General features: G+C 39.5%; 1 protein-coding gene across 2 annotated transcripts in view; it reads right to left on the minus strand.

Moving 5' to 3' along the window:
* The window catches only part of LOC133540760 (transmembrane protein 125), a 55893-nt gene that overhangs the window by 25434 nt on the left and 10181 nt on the right, over positions 1-20278 (minus strand). The window contains exon 2 of one of the 2 annotated variants that reach the window (XM_061883658.1): positions 13337-13398. The exons of the other annotated variant lie outside the window; for it this stretch is intronic. The gene's annotated coding sequence lies outside the window, so the exon portion shown is untranslated. The remainder of the gene's footprint in view (positions 1-13336; positions 13399-20278) is intronic. 2 annotated transcript variants of the gene reach the window in all.

The raw sequence follows: 20278 nt of genomic DNA on the forward strand, positions 1-20278 counted from the left end.
TCAGCTGATCTCCGGTAAGTGAGAGGTTTTTACCACAATTTTCTCACCGAAAACTGCTGGTTGACAAGTGGTCGGGATCCATGTTCGCTTGACCGCTCCGATCCATAGTAAAGTTTCACCTCTGGGAATTTTAAACAAGGAAGCACCGTGTGTTTGTGTGGCTAAAGCAGGGGTAGGGAACCTATGGCTTGAGAGCCAGTTGTGGCTCTTTTGATGACTGCACCTGGCTCTCAGATAGATCTTAGCTGACATTGCTTAACACGATAAGTAATGAATAATTCCGCTGGTAATCACAATGTCAAAAATAACGTTCAAAATATAAAATATTCTTATGCATTTTCATCCATCCATCCGGTTTCTACCAAACCTGTTCAGGAAGTCACATTAAAGGTAAGAAGTATTTCATTTATTTTTGGTTAGCCTCAGAAAAACAATGTTATTAAAAAGAAAATAAGACTCATTATACTCTAAAAATGTTGGTCTTTCTTAAAAATCCACGCATATAGTTGTATTCAGTGTTAAAAAATATAAAATTATATGGCTCTCACGGAAATACTTTTAAAAATGTTTGGCTCGTATGGCTCTCTCAGCCAAAAAGGTTCCCGACCTCTGGGCTTAAGGCTAAAGCTTCCCAACTCCATCTTTCTACTTTGACTTCTCCATTATTAATTGAAAAAATTGCAAAAGATTCAGCAACACAGATGTCCAAAATACTGTGTAATTATGCCGTTAAAGCAGACGACTTTTAGCTGTGTGTGTGCGCAGCGCTAATTATTCCTTACAGTTCATGACGTCATCATACGCGTCATCATTCCGCGACGTTTTCAATAAGAAACTCCCGGGAAATTTAAAATTGCAATTTAGTAAACTAAAAAGGCTGTATTGGCATGTGTTGCAATGTTAATATTTCATCATTGATATATAAACTATCAGACTGCGTGGTCGGTAGTAGTGGGTTTCAGTAGGCCTTTAAAACGTGGTGACGCATGTTTCTAACTTTGATCGAGGATATTTAAGCGCACTTTTGCAAACTGATGCAAAAGTGAAATTTAAAACATAACTTTCTCCTATTCTGACACAGATAAATGTATTATATGTATACTTTTCTTCTATCACCTCATTCTTGTTCCAAATTGCTGCCAGTGTGTGTGAATGCTTAAAGGTGAGCTTTGATAACATTAAGTGTGTATTGAGTGAAGTTTTGCATGCTGGGTTTTGCCAATTTGCATTTCTGATAGGTGTAGGTAGAAATTCTTAATTTGATTCAAGCAACCTCATTATTGAACTTTCACTGCTATATTTATTTTACATTAACATTTATGGTCACGTTTTTAAATAGTCGTCTATGGAAATTCTTATTCATCCAGGTCTTTGTATCCTCAGGGGATTCTCAATATAACTTGCATATATAAAAATAATATTGTCAAACTTTACAAGTAGTCTGGACGGCTCCTGTGCCTGAGGCGCCGGTACAACATTTGCACTTACCCTTCCACATCCCCTCCACTTAGGAATGATGGCAACTTTCAATCTTTAAATTAATTTTTGAAAAATCATTATTGTTATTTTTATGGCGAGTTGGATCAATTTTACATAATTAAAAAGTCACAAATGATATAGTCTTTAATTAATAAACCATAACTAAGATTTCCTTGAACTAAAGACATAATCATACTTAATCAACAGCCCAGGGTTTCCCACATATTCATTTATTTGTAGCGGCCCGCCACGAAAGAATTACGGCCGCCACAAATGAAAACATAAAACATGTATAAAAAAATATATATATATATACCGCTCATTAAAGCAATGGGACTCTGTCTGTGAATGAAGCTTGTAGTTACATATTATATAAATATGTAAATATTATATAAATATGTATATAAATATGTACTTAAAGTGTTGTAATTACATTCCAACTCCGCGTTCTTCTTGTGGTATCATCCAAAACTAATGTAAAGTATCAAACAACGAACGAATAAGTGATAATTACATTTTAACAGAAGTGTAGATAGAACATGTTGAAACCGAAAAAGAGCATATATTAACAGTTAATGAACAAGTATATTAATAATTAATTTTCTACCACATGTCCTTAATAATTTTGACAACACAATTGAATGATAAATGACACAATATGTTACTGCATACGTCAGCAGCTAAATTAGGAACCTTTGTTTGTTTACTTGATCCTAAAAGACTAAAAGTTGTCTATTATGTTCAATATTTTAATTAAGGACAAAATTGCAATAAGAAACATATGTTTAATATACCGTAAGATTTTTGTGTTAAAGCCAATATTTTTTGTGGTCCCCTTTATTTAGAAAAGTACCAAAAAGTACCTAAATACTTTTGGTACCAGTACCGCTACAAAAATATTGGTATTGGGACAACACTAATACACACACACCGAGCACCCACTGGCAGAAATGTAGATCGGCGCTTATGTCGACGCCCCCGCTCTCATGTAACGCTACTAGCATGCCATTATGTGGAGGTGAAACTTCCAAACTACAAAATGGACGAGCACATCATTTTGATGCATTTTCTCCTCAAAGGATGCATCCCTGACGACCGCCCACTTTTAAAGGCCTACTGAAACCCACTACTACCCACCACGCAGTCTGATAGTTTATATATCAATGATGAAATATTAACATTGCAACACATGCCAATACGACCGGTTTAGTTTACTAAATTACAATTTTAAATTTCCCGCAGTTTCTTGTTGAAAACGTCGCGGAATGATGACGCGTGCGCGTGACGTCTCGAGTTGGAGGGGACATATTAGCGCAGCACCACTTGCGGCTAAAAGTCGTCTCTTTTCATCGCGCAATTACACAGTATTCTGGACATCTGTGTTGCTGAATCTTTTGCAATTTGTTCAATTAATATTGGAGAAGTCAAAGTAGAAAGATGGAGGTGGGAAGCTTTAGCCTTTAGCCACACAAACACACTGTGTGTCCTTGTTCACAATTCCCGGAGGTGAAGCTTCACTATGGATCAGAGCGGTCAAGCGAACATGGATCCCGACCACTTGTCAACCGGCAGGTTTCGGTGAGAAAATTGTGGTGAAAAGTCGCCTTTTACCGGAGATCAGCGGAACTTCTGTCGTGCTGCTGCTGCAGTGACTAATTCCCTCAGAAACTGGCGTCAAGACACCCGTGGACACACCCCTCCGACTATCAGATACTATATAATCTCACTAAAACACTAGCAACACAATAGGAAGATAAGGGATTTCCCAGAATTATCCTAGTAAATGTGTCTAAAAAAATCTGAATCGCTCACAATGCGATCGCCTTTTTTTTTTTTTACTTAATTTTTTCTATTTTTTTTTCTAGTCCTTCGTTATCAATATCCTCAGCCACGAATCTTTCATTCTCGCTCAAATGAATGGGGAAATTGTCGTTTTCTCGGTCCGAATAGCACTTTTTGTTGGAGGCTCCCATTAAAAACCATGTGAGGATGTTAGGAGCCCACACACGGGTGACGCCATCGTCTGCTACTTTTGGTAAAGGCAAGGCTTTTTTATTAGCGACCAAAAGTTGCAAACTTTATCGTCGATGTTCTCTACTAAATCCTTTCAGCCAAAATATGGCAATATCGCGAAATGATCAAGTATGACACATAGAATGGACCTGCTATCCCCGTTTAAATAAGAAAATCTCATTTCAGTAGGCCTTTAATTCAATGTACATCTTAGTGGTTTCTACTTGGATATATTTCCATTAAATTCAACAGCTTATATGTGCCATTCAGGAAAGATTTAGTGTTCATGTGACAGTCATGAGCCCACAACATAACATAAGCTTTGGGTGTGTCGTGGTAATTATGATACATTTTCCTCTCCAGCTGATGTGACTATAGAGATGTCAGATCATCATCCCTGTGAGTCAGTTTAGCAACCACACAAAGGTGCTCGTCTGGCTGTTATTAATGTCACTGGGGGCTTTAAACAGATCCGTCCTATTTCATGCCCAAGAGTGCTTAATGGCCCCCTTTAAGACTATGATTCCATTTTTATTCTTCATGAGCTCCTTGTTCAGGTGCAACATCCCCTTAGTCAACTTTACCAGTTAACACCTGACCCGCCAACACAGCATGGTATCGTTAAGCTCTTGTCTCCATTTGTTTCCTGTGTTTATCTTGCCAGTCTTCCACCCCTTTCATTCTTCCTTGTACCTTGCACCTCTGTCGCACCAGCAGTGCTCTTAATCACCCTAACTTCTTATCACGTCTGTCTGCTGAGGAGTTGTGGCGTTGCAAGGAGAGAGATTTGTGTCTTTGCTACAGATCTCCCTTTGGCTCAAGGGAATTCAGCCTGACGCATGAGAAACACATTAAACAAATATATACAGTTGGCTTTAGCCATTTAAATGCTGTGCTGTTTGCATTGTTTTCCCTCTGACATCCTGACTTCATTCCCATGATGCACTTTATGGTGGACCACATGTCTGAATCCCATATTAACAGTATAACTACACATTATCAAATATGATTCACGAGAACAGTGAACACACTCACAATCAGTAACCTAATCACTTGTTCCTTATCCCATTTCTGACATTTTCCTGAAAGGTAAATGAAAATCAGCCAATAACTTTTTGAGCTACAGTTGTGGTCAAAAGTTTACAGTGGGGCAAAAAAGTATTTAGTCAGCCACCGATTTTGCAAGTTCTCCCACTTAAGATGATGACAGAGGTCTGTAATTTTCATCATAGGTACACTTCAACTAAAAAGGTCTATTTTGGTTTCATCTGACCACATGCCATTCTCCCAATCCTCTGCTGTATCATCCATGTATCCATTTTGGTATAAACTCAACTCGTCGTGTTTGGAGGAAGAAGAATACTGAGTTGCATCCCAAGAACACCAAACCTACTGTGAAGCATGGGGGTGGAAACATCATGCTTTGGGGCTGTTTTTCTGCTAAGGGGACAGGACGATTGATCCGTGTTAAGGAAAGTATGAATGGGGCCATGTATCGTGAGATTTTGAGCCAGAACCTTCCTCCATCAGTGAGAGCTTCGAATGGTTGACCAAATACTTATTTTCCACCATAATTTACTAATAAATTCTTTAAAATTCCTACAATGTGAATTCCTGGATTTTTTTTTCACATTCTGTCTCTCACAGTTGAAGTGTACCTATGATGAAAATTACAGACCTCTGTCATCATTTTAAGTGGGAGAACTTGCACAATCAATGGCTGACTAAATACTTTTTGCCCCACTGTATATACACTTGAAAGAACATAATGTCATGGCTGTCTTGAGTCTCCAATAATTTCTATAACTCTTTTTTTTTTGATAGAGTGATTGAAGCACATACTTGTTGGTCACAAAAAACATTCATGAAGTTGTTTTTTTTAATGAATTTATTTTGGGTCTACTGGAAATGTGACCAAATCTGCTAGGTCAAAAGTATACATACAGCAATGTTAATATTTGGTTACATGTCCCTTGGCAAGTTTCACTGCAATAAGGCATTTTTGGTAGCCATCCACAAGCTTCTGGGTAAGTTTCTGGTTGAATTTTTGACCACACTGCTTGACAAAATCGGTGCAGTTCAGCTAATTGTGTTGGTTTTCTGACATGGACTTGTTTCTTCAGCATTGTCCACATGTTTAAGTCAGGACTTTGGGAAGGCCATTCTAAAACCTTAATTCTAGCCTGAATTAGCCATTCCTTTACCCCTTTTGACGTGTGTTTAGGGTCATGGTCCTGTTGGAACACCCAAGTGCGCCCAGGACCCAACCTACGGGCTGATGATTTTAGGTTGTCCTGAAGAATTTGGAGGTAATCCTCCTTTTTCATTGTCCCATTTACTCTCTGTAAAGCACCAGTTCCATTTGCAGCAAAACAGGCCCACAGCATAATACTACCACCACCATGCTTGACCTTTTCTCCTCCAAACATATTGCTGGGTATTGTGGCCAAACAGCTCAATTTTTTGTTTCATCTGACCACAGAACTTTCCTCCAGAATGTCTTATCTTTGTCCATGTGATGTCAGATGAAGGGCTTCAGCTCTAGTCGGTCTCAGTACTGGCGCATGTGTGGCATTTTCAAGGATTTTGTGCAATCAAAGTCAACATTTTCTGAACCAAATTATTGCATGTAGAAGTTTAAGAAGGAAGAGTACAAGTAGCATGGCTCTGACAGTTTTACGGGATATTTTGCTTCGATGTCTGCTTGAAGAGCGTGTTTGTGGACAAGCTGTTGGGAGAATGGAGTGGCTTTCACGTGAGTTCCTAAAACATTTTATTTTCACCTGTTGTCTGCTCTTTTGTCAACTATTTATTGTGTAACTGTCTATTTTGGCCTATAATTATGACGCTTATCGCTTTTTGATGACGCTCTGATCGGATGAATGCGATCGGAGCATTGAGAACGAATCACAAATATTTCCGATTTATATCTACATACGAAAGAGGCCTGGGTCGGATATGAAAAATTCGGATTTGCGATGTTCACACTGACATGAAAAAGTCTGATACAGGTCGCATATGGGCAAAAATAATCTGAATTGACCTGCAGTGTGAATGAGGGCCTTTGTCTCTGTGGGTGGAGGCGAAGCCGCTCGCATAACCACTACACACATACACAAGTTGAGACTCGTAACATAAACGTAGGTTAACGTACTAGAAATGACCCAGATCAGCCCCAAAATGTAACACCTTGTCCCTTATCCCATAGCCGACGTTTACTGAGAGTTAAATTAAAATCTGTAACGTACGCCGCACCTTTCTTGTGATTAGTGGGCAGAACTATACTTAGCCAATGAAGCCTTGTGGATGCTTGGCACACTGTATGGTGTTTTTATGGCCGTTTGATTGGCAACACCTTGTTTTCCTGGGTGCTTTGCTGTGGTGCGTGTTGCGAGTCAGGGGCTTCTGTCTGGAGGTAAGCCGTCTCTGGGTTCGCATTTCTTTTGGGACTTTATGCCGACGCTGACACAAAGTTCTTGCTTAGATCTCAATTTGCAATTGGGACCAGTCCATGGTCATTTCTGGCCCTCACCCCTGTGTGCATGTGTGCGCACCTTCACTGCAGGTAAGACGCCGAGCAGCTTATTTTGTTTTTTTATGCCATTAAGAGTTGAGTCCTCACAAAATCAGCTGAGGCACCTGTCATGTCCTGATGATCATGTTTAGTTTGGCTATGTTCTGTTTGGTTTTTGCACTCTGTCAGTTCGTGTTTTTTCACTCCCTGCTTAGTTACCATGACAACCCATTAGTTTTCACGTGTCCTCACGTCACGCACCTGATTCATTTGGACTCCCGCACCTGTTGTTAATCACGTCACCTCTATTTAAGCCTGTAGTTGCCAGGTAGTCAGCCTGGCGACATCACCCTCTCCACACCCTTGTTATTCATGCTGATGATCCATGCTGCTCTTTTTCATGCTTGTTTCTCGTTCCAAGTAAGTTTTCTTTCTTCATGCCATAGTTTTCAAGTTTTGCTTTATGTCCATAGTTTTGCCTTTGAAGTAGTTTTGTTTTCTTTGCCTATTTTTGAACCTCTGCTGAGAGCGCCTTCCGTTTGTTTCTTTTTTTCGAGTTAAGACCAAAATCATGTGTTTACCTTCACGCCATGTCCGATCCAGTCGCTTCGCACCACGGGAAAACAAATCACACCAAAGTCCACGTCATGACAGCGCCACAAAACTGCCAACGTTAGGAGCCAGTGCTTTGTCTACTGCTTTGCCTTGGGCCATCATTTCAACAGGGTTAAAACCCCCTCACAACGCATGGTGGAGCCGCACAGCGTGTCAAGGTGTCTCTAGTTGGGTGGTGCGTTCAGGTGCACTCTGAACAAAAAGCGCTAATTCCGTGCTCACTAGAAAGCGTCAAATTAAGGACATGGCTAACTTTAAAGGCCTCCTGAAACCCACTACTACCCACCATGCAGACTGATAGTTTATATATCAATGATGAAATATTAACATTGCAACTCATGCCAAAACGGCCTTTTTAGTTTAGTAAATTGCAATCTTAAATTTCCCGGGAGTTTCTTCTTGAAAACATTGCGTAATGATGACGTGTACGCGTGACGTCACGGACTGTTAGGAAATATGAGCGCTGCACACACACACAGCTAAAAGTCGTCTGCTTTAACCGCATAATTACACAGTATTTTGGACATCTGTGTTGCTGAATCTTTTGCAAATTGTTCAATTAATATTGGAGAAGTCAAAGTATAAAGATGGAGTTGGAAAGCTTTAGCCTTTAGCCACACAAACACACAGTGATTCCTTGTTTAAAATTCCCGGAGGTGAAACTTTACTATGGATCACAGCGGTCAAGCGAACATGGATTCCGACCGAATGTCAACCAGCAGGTTTCGGTGAGAAAATTGTGGTAAAAAGTCGCTTCTTACCGGAGATCAGCTGAGCTTGCGCCGTCCATAGAGCTGCCGTCGACTTCCCTGAGACACTGCGTCAAGACACCCATGGACACACACCTCCGACTATCAGGTACTGTTAAACTCACTAAAACACTAGCAACACAATAGAAAAATAAGGGATTTCCCAGAATTATCTTTGTAAATGTGTCTAAAAACATCTGAATCTGTCCCAATGCAATCAAGTTTTTTTTTAACTTTTTTTTTTAACTTTTTTCTTTTTCTAGTCCGTCGCTATCAATATCCTCAAACACAAATCTTTCATCCTCGCACAAATAAATGTGGAAATTGTCGTTTTCTCGGTCCGAATAGCTCTTTTTGTTGAAGGCTCCCATGAAAAACAATGTGAGGATGTGAGGAGCCATCAACATGTGACGTCATCGTCGGCGACTTCCGGTAAAGGCAGGGCTTTTCTGTTAGGGACCAAAAGTTGCGAACTTTATCGTGGATGTTCTCTACTAAATCCTTTCAACAAAAATATGGCAATATCGCGAAATGATGAAGTATGACACATAGAATGGACCTTCTATCCCCGTTTAAATAAGAAAATCTCATTTCAGTAGGCCTTTAAGAATCTTTTTGTGTAACATCTAGTGGTGTTTGATCTGAATTTGTATTATTTTTGAGTTATTTACTTTTGCTTTCCATTGTATAATAATTCCTGTCAACATGTCCCTAGATTAATGTATTTTGTTCATCACCATAGACATATAGTGTCAAGTACTGCAAAAATATAAAATAAACTGTGTATTTTTGTATTCAGCTCACTATCTTGTTTGTGTCTCAACTATTTGCGGGCTTCATAAAAGACTCGTACTGGTTTTGAGGCCCATTTTACCCTCACTTCATTTAAATATTTAAAATTGAAGAATTGAATTTAACTGCTCCTGCCACAGAACAAAAGAAACTGAGGGAATTCAGTCTTGCATGTCTCCCTTCTATATTTGTCTCGGCAGGGTTAGGTTGAGTATACACACGCACACACACACACACACACACACACACACACGCACACACACACACAAACACACACACAAGCGCAAACGTAAGGCAGCTAAGACCATGTTAATAGTCGACTAGTCATCAAGTATCTTGACAATTAGTTAGCTAATCAGTGTAGGAGGCATACATCTATTCAGTGGCTCTAATTTAGCCATTGTTGGCTTTTATTTTCAGCGATAGACACTTTTTAGTCATTAGCTAACAATAAAGATCATTACTTCATTCATAGATATTTATTTATACCATAACTGTGCTGCTCATTAGGATGTTACACACATAATATCTCTGTTAAATGCGAACTGCAGTTTTTTTGGAATGTTGCCTATTGTTCACAATCATTATGAAAGACGGATGGATTTTTTTTTAAATATAATGCATTCTAAGTCTTAAACAAAAGTAAATAACAGTCATTGGGAGGTCCTCTATTTTGCTTATAAAACCCAATAAAAAACATCCAAAAACCAGCAACAATATTCCTTTTACATTTCGTGACCTGAGTTTTAACCAAGAATTAGTGATATTGTTATTATAAGCGCTAACGCAGACAAACTACATATAGTGGTGACGTGATCCATACCGTATGTCCCTATGTTTACAATATTTTACACCGCAAAACAAATCTACCTTTGGGTACAAATAAATCATCGAGTGGTCTGCTGTTTCCGCGCTTCCCTGCTCCTTGGAAGTTTATTGCAGATCATAAATGATGCCTCTCACCTAGACAGAAAAAGGCTGAGGACATATTCCAACATGTTGGTACCCTTTGACATTCAATTTAGAACCAGGAATGGCGAGCACGACACAAAATGACGCTTGGTCGTCTGCCTTTGACTTAAATATCTGTAAAATCTATTTTTCACATAATTTCGTCCCTTCATCATTAGCTAGCTAACTAACAATTTAACTATATTACCAAAGACCACATCCTACAGATGTTCGAGACGCCTCAATTTTAAATGATCCCGCCTCCCAGACGTGGGAGGCGGGATCCCACGTCAGTGTGTTCGATGTGAAATGTTTCCATACTCCCAACGTTTTAATCCTTGTATTGTTGCCAGTGGCCACATCTATTTTTCTTTTCCTGTTGCTGCTGGTCGCGCGAACTCGCGCATGTTCGTTTCTGTCCAGAAAAACACAAGCAAGGACGTAAATTAATATATATTAGTTGGTGCCAAATTTTACGGTCCGTTTTTTTGTAAACGATTTGTTACACCTCCTAAGGTACAATAACGTAACAGACATTATCGGGCTCAGGCCCAAAATGTAATCATTTGTTTATTTGATTTCACAAATGTATTGAAACTTTCATGAAAATCTGATAAATGCTTTAAAATGTAACATCGGAAATTATCGGTGTTGGTTTCAAAATTAGCTGTATCGGTTTCAAAAAGTAAAATGTATGACTTTTTAAAACGGAGCTGTGTACACGGACGTAGAGAGGAGTCCAGAGCGCCAATAAACCTTAAAGGCACTGCCTTTGCGTGTCGGCCCAATCACACAATATCTTCTGGTTTTCACACACATAAGTGAATGTTAAGCATACTTAGTCAACAGCCATACAGGTCACACTGAGGGTGGCCGTATAAACAACTTTAACACTGTTACAATATGTGCCACACTGTGAACCCACACCAAACAAGAATCACAAAGACATTTTGGGAGAACATCTGCGCCGTAACACAACATAAACACAACAGAACAAATACTTAGAACCCCTTGCAGCACTAACTCTTCCAGGACACCCTCCTCCGCAAACCCTGCCCACCTCAACTTCCTCCTGCTCTCTCATGGAGAGCATGTCTCAAATTCCAAGCTGCTGTTTTGAGGCATGTTAAAAAAAATAATGCACTTTGTGACTTCAATAATAAATATAGCAGTGCCATGTCGGCATTTTTTTCCATTACTTGAGTTGATTTATTTTGGAAAACCTTGTTACATTGTTTAATGCATCCAGCGGGCCATCACAACAAAATTAGCCATAATAATGTGTTAATTCCACGACTGTATATATCGGTATCGGTTGATATCGGTATCGGTAATTAAGAGTTGGACAATATTGGAATATCGGATATTGGCAAAAAAGCCCATATCGGACACCTCCAATCATAACCTTTCGAGTTAGTTTGTTAACTAACAAACTTGCTCACGAAAAGAGAGACAAGGCAAACTAACAGCAATGATTACAGAACATAATCTCCTGGCATTGGTAATAGTCATTGATTTGATGTATATATCAATCAATCAAACTTTATTTACATAACCCTTACCCACAAGTGTCTCAAAGAGCTGTACAAACTCAAAACAACATCCCCTGATCTAAACCCAATATAATACCTTTCTATCACATTGGTGGTAATAAACAACAACTGAAACCACAGCTGCCCTCGGGTAGACCGACAGAAACATGGCTGCCAACTGCCTCTCCGACCACCAACAAACATTCATTCACAAACACTGGAGGCAAAGAGGGGGAATTATCTTACCCCAACAAAACAATCTGTGTTATTTAAATGACAACAGCAGTAACTGGGATGGAGGAAGAGCGATTCCAAATAGGAAACCTTGAGTTACAAGACGAGTTACTTTATGTATTGAGCCAATGACTTGGGTTTCTATGTAGCTGTGTTGTGTGTGACATCATACCGGCCAACAAAGAACAACGAAAAGGAACATCCATCCATCCATTTTTCTACCGCTTGTCCCGTTCGGGGTCGCGGGGGTGACTCAGTAAATTGAGAAGAAAAAAAGTGAACATTACTGGCATCTTGTGCTCTTATTACAAGAATACACATTTTCTTTTAGAAAATTGGTAGTCAGTATTGTTACTCCATTGATCAATCAACAGACTGCAGTGTATCAGTGGACACCAACCTCTAAAAAATGTTGAAATACTTAATCAGTACCAAGTACTACAGAGGACGACCGGCCTGATACACACTTGAAGAGGGCCACAATTTCAAGAGCCCATGGGCTCAGGGGCCAGACATCGAAATATGGCTGTTTCATCAGAAAGTGCCTCAGCAGGTTATATTTGTTTGAGACTGTATTTACTTAATTGTAAAGTAAACAAATCGGCGTTCACACTGGACTGTTAACAAATTTCTTATTCACCCCTCACTACTTGATTCCAGCGTGTGCAGCTAGTTAACAGTATGAAGAACCAGAAGTGCCAGTTCTTGTTGAGGATTGATGTTCCTTCTTTTGAATTATTTTCCTTCCTTAGTTTTATTTCTTTACACTTCTTCCTTTATTTAGGTTTGTAAGAAATATAAACATAAAATAAACTCAACAAAAGTATGACATCTATTGTGTATTTTACATAAATAATGTCCATTGTGTTTTACATAAAAAAATTGAAGGTTTAGTGATAATATATTCACACAATGAACTACAAATGTTTGCATATATAGAAATTACACAACATCCACACACCAAACATTGTATGTGACTTATCACTATTAGTGTGGTCACCCTTTACCGGTGAAATTTAGCATTAAATGTATCAAACAAGCTTTGATTTTTACTCTCAGACATAAAACAACACAACCACAGATACAAAAGAAATCCCAAAGTCAGCAATTTCAATATGAAACACTCAATCAATCAAAGTTTATTTATATAGCCCTAAATCAGGAGTGTCTCAAAGAGTTGCACAAACCACAACAACATTCTCAGCTCAGATCCCAAATCAGACTAAATATTTTCAGGCACAAATTATATTTACTTACAAATGTTTGACCAAGTTTCGTGGTGAAGCTAACGTGCTGGGATTTCTGCGATTGTTGCTGCTTGTCTGGATCAATGTGTCCGTTGCTTAAAAGGTCCGACAGAACATTCGGTCTTTGTTTTCCAGTCGTTGTTAAAAGTCCGATTTTTGTAATTTATTTAGATTTTTTTTCCAGGGTTGAGTGAGTAGTCTTTTACTCACCCAGTGTTTCTTCATTGTGACACATATGCCTCACTGCTGGCCTCTGCGGGATGGCGGGAGTACTGCATACAAAAACCACCGTAGTTTGAATGGTTTCATCAAGTCTATTTGGCTGATGTTCGGCGGGCCAAATGAAAAGCCAGTTGAATAAGCCTGCTCTACACCAATGACCGCACCTCAGAGGATCCTTCGGTAAAACTCATTAAGTTCAGAGACAACGCCACTGTCATCGATCTCATACAGGCTGGCAACAGCTCGCTCTCTGGTGATGTTGTGTACTCTTTCAGGTTCTTGAGATTCGAAACCTGAGCTGGACCCCCAACATAGACATAATCAGAAAAACGTCACCGCAGAAAATGTACTTCCTGCATCAGCTCAAGAAGTTCAACCTGCCCTAGGAACTGCTGATCATGTTCAGACTGTCCTGTGCATCTCCACCACTGTCTGATTTGGATCTGCAACCAAGCTGGACAGACACAGACTGCAACGGACAATCAGGACTGCAGAAAGATCATTGGTGTCGACCATCCCCCCAACCGGTCCAGGGTCAGGAAACGGGTGGGTAATATAACTTCAGACCCCTTACACCCTGGTCACAAACTTTTCAAACTTCTCCACTCCGGCAGGCATTACAAATCACAGTACGCCAAAACAACCCGTCATAAGAACAGTTTCTTCAGTCAGGCTATCAATCTGAAGAACACTGTGAAATAACTCTGGAACCAATCTGTCAGTGTGAATGTAATAACTCATGTTCATGTCATCGTTCTTTCTGCTTTGCTCTCTTCACCACTGCACTATTATTTATTAGCCTTGCACATAATAGTTACTTAAGTACTTGTTGATATTTTCCATCGTTCATCGTTAATATTTATTGCTTACATTGAACAAGGGAGCATAGCCTACCAAGTCCAATTCCTTATGTGTTAAAGAGGAACATTATCACCAGACCTATGTAAGCGTCAATATATACCTTGATGTTGCAGAAAAAAGACCATATGTTTTTTTAACCGATTTTCGAACTCTAATAGGGTGAATTTGGCGATTTAAACGGCTTTCAATTGTTCGCTGTCGGAGCCATGACCTTTCACCCGTGACGTTACAATGGGAAGCAATCCGCCATTTTTAAAACACATTACACACACAAGTCAAATCAGCTCTCTTAATTTCCGTTTTTTAGACTGTTTTCCGTTCCTTGGAGACATGATGCCTCGTCTGTGTGTTGTCGGAGGGTGTAACAACACGATCAGGGCTGGATTCAAGTTGACTTATGTGGAGTGTGCATCGATTAGCACGGCATGCTAATCGATGCTAACATGCTATTTGGGCTAGCTGTATGTACATATTGCGTCATATGCCTCATTTGTAGCTATATTTGCATCCAGCGTTTCCCTCCACCCACATTTAATGCCAAACAAACACATACTAATCGACAGATTCAAGTACACAAGTGGTCAAAAGATGCAAAAGTGCCTCGTTTGTTCTGCACATTTTACAGACGACAGCTATGCTACGGCAGATGGCACAGAGATGTGTGGATATCCTGCGACACTCAAAGCAGATGCATTTCCAACGATAAAGTCAACGAAATCACAAAGGTGAGTTTTGTTGATGTTATTGACTTATGTGCTAATCAGACATATTTGGTCACGGCATGACTGCCAGCTAATCGATGCTAACATTCTATTTAGGCTAGCTGTATGTACCTTTGTAGCTATATTTGCATCCAGCCTTCCCTCCACCCACATTTAATGCCAAACAAACACTTACCAATCGACGGATTTAAGTTGCTCCAGTGGTCAAAAGATGCAATCGTTGGTTAGAAGGCGATCGCCGAATAGCTTCAATAGCTATTTGCTCAATAGCTTCAGTTTTTCCTTCAATTTTGTTTACGTTATCTGCCTCCACACTCCAACCATCCGTTTCAATACGTGCGTAATCTGTTGAATCGCTTAAGCCGCTGAAATCCGAGTCTGAATCCGAGCTAATGTCGCTATATCTTGCTGTTCTCTCCGCCATGTTTGTTTGTATTGGCATCACTATGTGACGTCACAGGAAAATGGACGGGTGGATTTACAGCTAGTGAAAATTAAGGCACTTTAAAGCCATTTTTCGGGATATTCCATGATGGGTAAAATTTTGAAAAAAACTTCAAAAAATAAAATAAGCCACTGGTTACTGGTTTTTAACCCTTCTGAAATTGTGATAATGTCCCCCTTTAAATACTTGGCCTATAAAGCTGCGTCTGATTCGGCTTGTCAGTCAATACACGGCGTGTAAGAGGACAATATATCTATCAAATATTAGGGTCGATACCATTGGTAGTATCTGTATATGATTGTTACTAGAATGATTGGGTTGATATTTTTATTTTCTCAAAATAATTTAACAGTTTTATTAAGTTTACTGTTCAAGTATACAATCCAAATCTCTCCCAAACATTGGACTTGTTCTTCCGTGTCCGTGTTGCAGATGTTATCCATCCCTCTTTTTCTCCTTGTTTGTTTACGTTGCGTTGACAAGTCTTGTGAGAGTTGCTCGGAAAGCTAGAGATGGAGATGTACACACACAACGAGAGAGAGAGCGAGCAAGAAAAACACAGAGCGCTGAAGGCACACAGCAGACGAGGCTTTCAACATCTTCAGATGGATTAAACGGATTGATAACTTTGTACCGATGTACTCACATCTTTTAAAGAGGAACTGCACTTTTGTTTATTTTACTCATTATTCATAATCCTTGCATGAGACAAGAAGACACATGTTTTGATCTTTTTTGTGCGTTCAAAATCGTGGAAAATGCTAGCAAGAGGCAGCTATCAATGCAGGTAATGGGGATTCACTATACCACCAATAAAGCCCCTAAATATCAGCCAACAACCACTAACAACGCTCCATTTACATGCCATGACCTGCATATAAACCAAGCTATTGCAAAATTGTTATTCTAAGAGCTAACACTGAAGACTTTTATTCTAAGCGCTAACACTGAAGACCAACCATATTTTCCAAGATAAAAGCCGCAAATTTTTCCTACGCTTTGTATCCTGCAGCTAATAAAAACGTCTGCATTTTTCAAACGCCATAACGTTTTGTATTTAACAAAAAGTTTTCACAAAACACAGACAGAGACACTGAAATGGTGTGTTATTGTTCATGGGGGGTTTGGTGGTGGGTTTTTGATTGATCGATTGATTGAACTTTTATCAGTAGATTGCACAGTCCAGTACATATTCCGTACAATTGACCACTAAATAGTAACACCCGAATACGTTTTTCAACTTTTTTAAGTCGGGGTCCATGTTAATCAATTCATGGGTGGGAAGTAGTGATGCGGTCCCCTCCAAGGTTTCTCATTGTATCCCATTGGTTTGAGTTTTTTCTTGCCCTGATGTTGGATCTGAGCAGAGGATGTCGTTGTGGCTTGTGCAGCCCTTTGAGACACTTGTGATTAAAGGCCTACTGAAATTAGATTTTATTATTTAAACGGAGATAGCAGGTCCGTTCTATATGTCATACTTGATCATTTCGCGATATTTCCATATTTTTGCTCAAAGGATTTAGTAGAGAACATCGACGATAAAGTTCGCAACTTTTGGTGGCTAAAAAAAATGTCCTGCCTTTACTGGAAGTATGTGCGCGTGACGTCACTGGTGTGAAGGCTCCTCACATCCTCACATTGTTTATAATGTGAGCCGCCAGCAGTAGAAGGAATTCGGACCGAGAAAACTACAATTTTCCCATTAATTTGAGCGAGGATGAAAGATTCGTGGATGAGGATATTGATAGTGAAGGACTAAATTTTTTTTTTTTTTTTAAATAAAATAAAAAGCGACTGCTCCGGGGGGCGGCAGTGTGAGCTTTTCAGATGTAATTAGACACATTTACTTGGATAATTCTGGAAGATCCCTTATCTGCTTATTGTTTTAATAGTGTTTTAGTGAGATTGTAAAGTCATACTTCGAAGTTGAAAGGCTGCGGTGAACGCCAGTGTCTCAGAGAGAAGCCGAGGAGCCAAGCTCAAAGCTGCCTTTTTTGTCAGCTACTGCAAGAGGACGAATAATCCACTGATGTGTCTGGTAAGATATACAGTATATCACAATTTTCCCATCCAAAAACTTGCTGGTTGACGTAGAGAAACATGTTCGCTTGACCGCTCTGTGTTAAAGCTTCACAACAAACAAAGAAACACCGGCTGTGTCTCGGTGCTAAAGACAGCTGCAATACACCGCTTTCCACCAACAGCATTGTTCTTTATAGTCTCCATTATTAAATGAACAAATTGCAAAAGAGTCAGCAACACAGATGTCCAAATTACTGTGTAATTATGCGATGAAAAGAGACGACTTTTAGCCGTAAGTGGTGCTGGGCTAATATGTCCCCTCCAACCAATATCGTCACAAACACACGTCATCATACGCGGCATCCAACCAATATCGTCACAAATACACGTCATCATACCGATCCACTGTAAAGTTTCACCTCCAGGAATTTTAAACAAGGAATCACAGTGTGTTTGTGTGGCATCTTTCTACTTTGACTTCTCCAATATTAATTGTACAAATTGCAAAAGATTCAGCAACACAGATCTCCAAAATACTGTGTAATTATGCGGTTAAAGCAGACGACTTTTACCTGTGTGTGTATACAGCGCTCATATTTCCTAAAAACCTGTGACGTCTTGCGTACACCTCATCATTACACGACGTTTTCAACAAGAAACTCCGCGGGAAAATTAAAATTGTAATTTAGTAAACTAAACCGGCCGTATTGGCATGTGTTGCAATGTTAATATTTCATCATTGATATATAAACTATCAGACTGCATGGTCGGTAGTAGTGAATTGAATTTAATTATATTTATATAGCGCTTTTCTCTGGTGACTCAAAGCGCTTTACATAGTGAAACCCAATATCTAAGTTATATTTAAACCAGTGTGGGTGGCACTGGGAGCAGGTGGGTAAAGTGCCTTGCCCAAGGACACAACGGCAGTGACTAGGATGGCGGAAGCGGGAATCGAACTTGCAACCATCAAGTTGCTGGCACGGCCACTCTACCAACTGAGCTATGCCGCCCCATTAAAACTCCTGTGCTGTGTCCCCTATGTCCCAAACTTTTTCGAGCATACCTCACAAAATGTGATGTAAATTCGTAATATACATGTGTACGTTTTGTGAATTAATGCAGTCCTTGATGATTTTAATCTACATTTAACACACTTCCCTCTGATAATATGAATGGGATAGGGTAAATTTAGCCACTGTCACACTTTCAATATTTTCCCAGTTTTATATTTGACCAAAAATAAGCATGTTTGCAATAAATTAAATAAGCTGCTTCAATATCATTGTATGTGTATAACGACAATAAAATGCATTCTATTTGATAAAAAGCTGGCATGGAGGCTGTTTTTACCTTATAACCCACTTTTTGCATGTGGCTGCAAACTGTTTATTTGTGGAGGCACTCCATTTAGACTGCAAATTAAGCTCTCCAAAAGTTTTTGAAACACTAACATCTTCGCATTTATTTTTTCTGACACCATCTTTTTTCTAAAGCTGCATTTTTCTCCACACAGTGTGAGTGTGTGCACGATGAAAATAATACTTAATCCTAACGATATCGTGTTAACCAACTAGTCATTTTGCCGTTTTTTGTCAAAGTTCAGCGGATAATCAAATTTTGTAGTTACAAAACAGTCCTGTGTAAAATGTTGTGGACAAATCAATACAAAAGTATGTATTTCATAAGACATAAGAGGAGACGGGATGGCGTGAAACGAGAAGGAATAGCATGGGAGGTAACGGTGGCACAGCCTAAAGCAGAGGGAAGGCTGGCTGACAGCGAGTGCAATAAATGGCCACATATGTACGTCCACCACTCTGTGATGTCACAAATGGGCCACTGTCAAAAAAGATTGTAAAACAGCCTTCAGAGCCATCCAAAACGGCACGCTATCTCTATAAATAAACCTTATGGTTTCCAACATTGTAACAAGATGTACATGTCATAAAAGAGGAAATGTATGCAAGTACAGTATGTAAGGAAAAGTACAGAAATAATTAAGGCATCTAAACAATGGTGGGTTTCAGTAGGCCTTTATATGAATAAACTTTGATTGGTTGATTGATACTCTTTAATAAATCCCAGCTCAGTATGAATACAAGAAACAATGTTTTTCACAGTGTCCTCATATTGATCGGCCAAACTTTCCCCAAATTCCAAATTGCAACTGGTCTAGCTCCGCCCCCTTGGTACCGTACCATTGTGCTTGGCACCTCCATGCAAGAAGAGCAAAATGGGACAGCTGCTCTTAAAAACTGCATCAAATGTTGCTTCTGTCAGATAATCTCCACTTCCAATTTTGAATCCTATTATGAAATTAACTCCATGACTGACGTAAGGCATGTGCGTGAAACGTCGTGGTCCTTACATTGGGGACGTGAAACCCTCACAGCTGCTTGCTTTCCTTAGTTCTGTACAGCTGGAATTTTAAATACGCAAATTAAATCCCATATTAACATGCTGGTCTGCGTCGGCTTCTCTCCTGAGGAGGATGCCATGGTTTTGTTGTGCCTAAATCCTCCTCTTGCCGGTTCAAATGTGATATTGAGTATATTCTAATGTGATTAGGGCTGTCTGGCAATAACGATCACAGTGAATGAGGCTGGTTTGATGTCAGTCTTGTTTATAGACCCATGAAGTGACAGCTTCTCAACACAGAGGTAGTGCTTTTCATGTACTGTAGACAAAAAAAGGGCTTTTTTGGGAACTGCATTCTGCAACATTCAAATTCCTCAAAAGGTCGAAAACATCACTCACTTATTTCCACAGGTCAGGTCGACTCTTTTGCGGAATTCTGTCAAAAATGAATCACAATAAAATGCCCTACTGGGCAATGAAAAAGTAAATGGTCCGGTAGTGTGGAGTATGCAATCGATT

This window comes from Nerophis ophidion, linkage group LG22 (assembly GCF_033978795.1).
Source record: "Nerophis ophidion isolate RoL-2023_Sa linkage group LG22, RoL_Noph_v1.0, whole genome shotgun sequence".
NCBI lineage: Eukaryota > Metazoa > Chordata > Actinopteri > Syngnathiformes > Syngnathidae > Nerophis > Nerophis ophidion.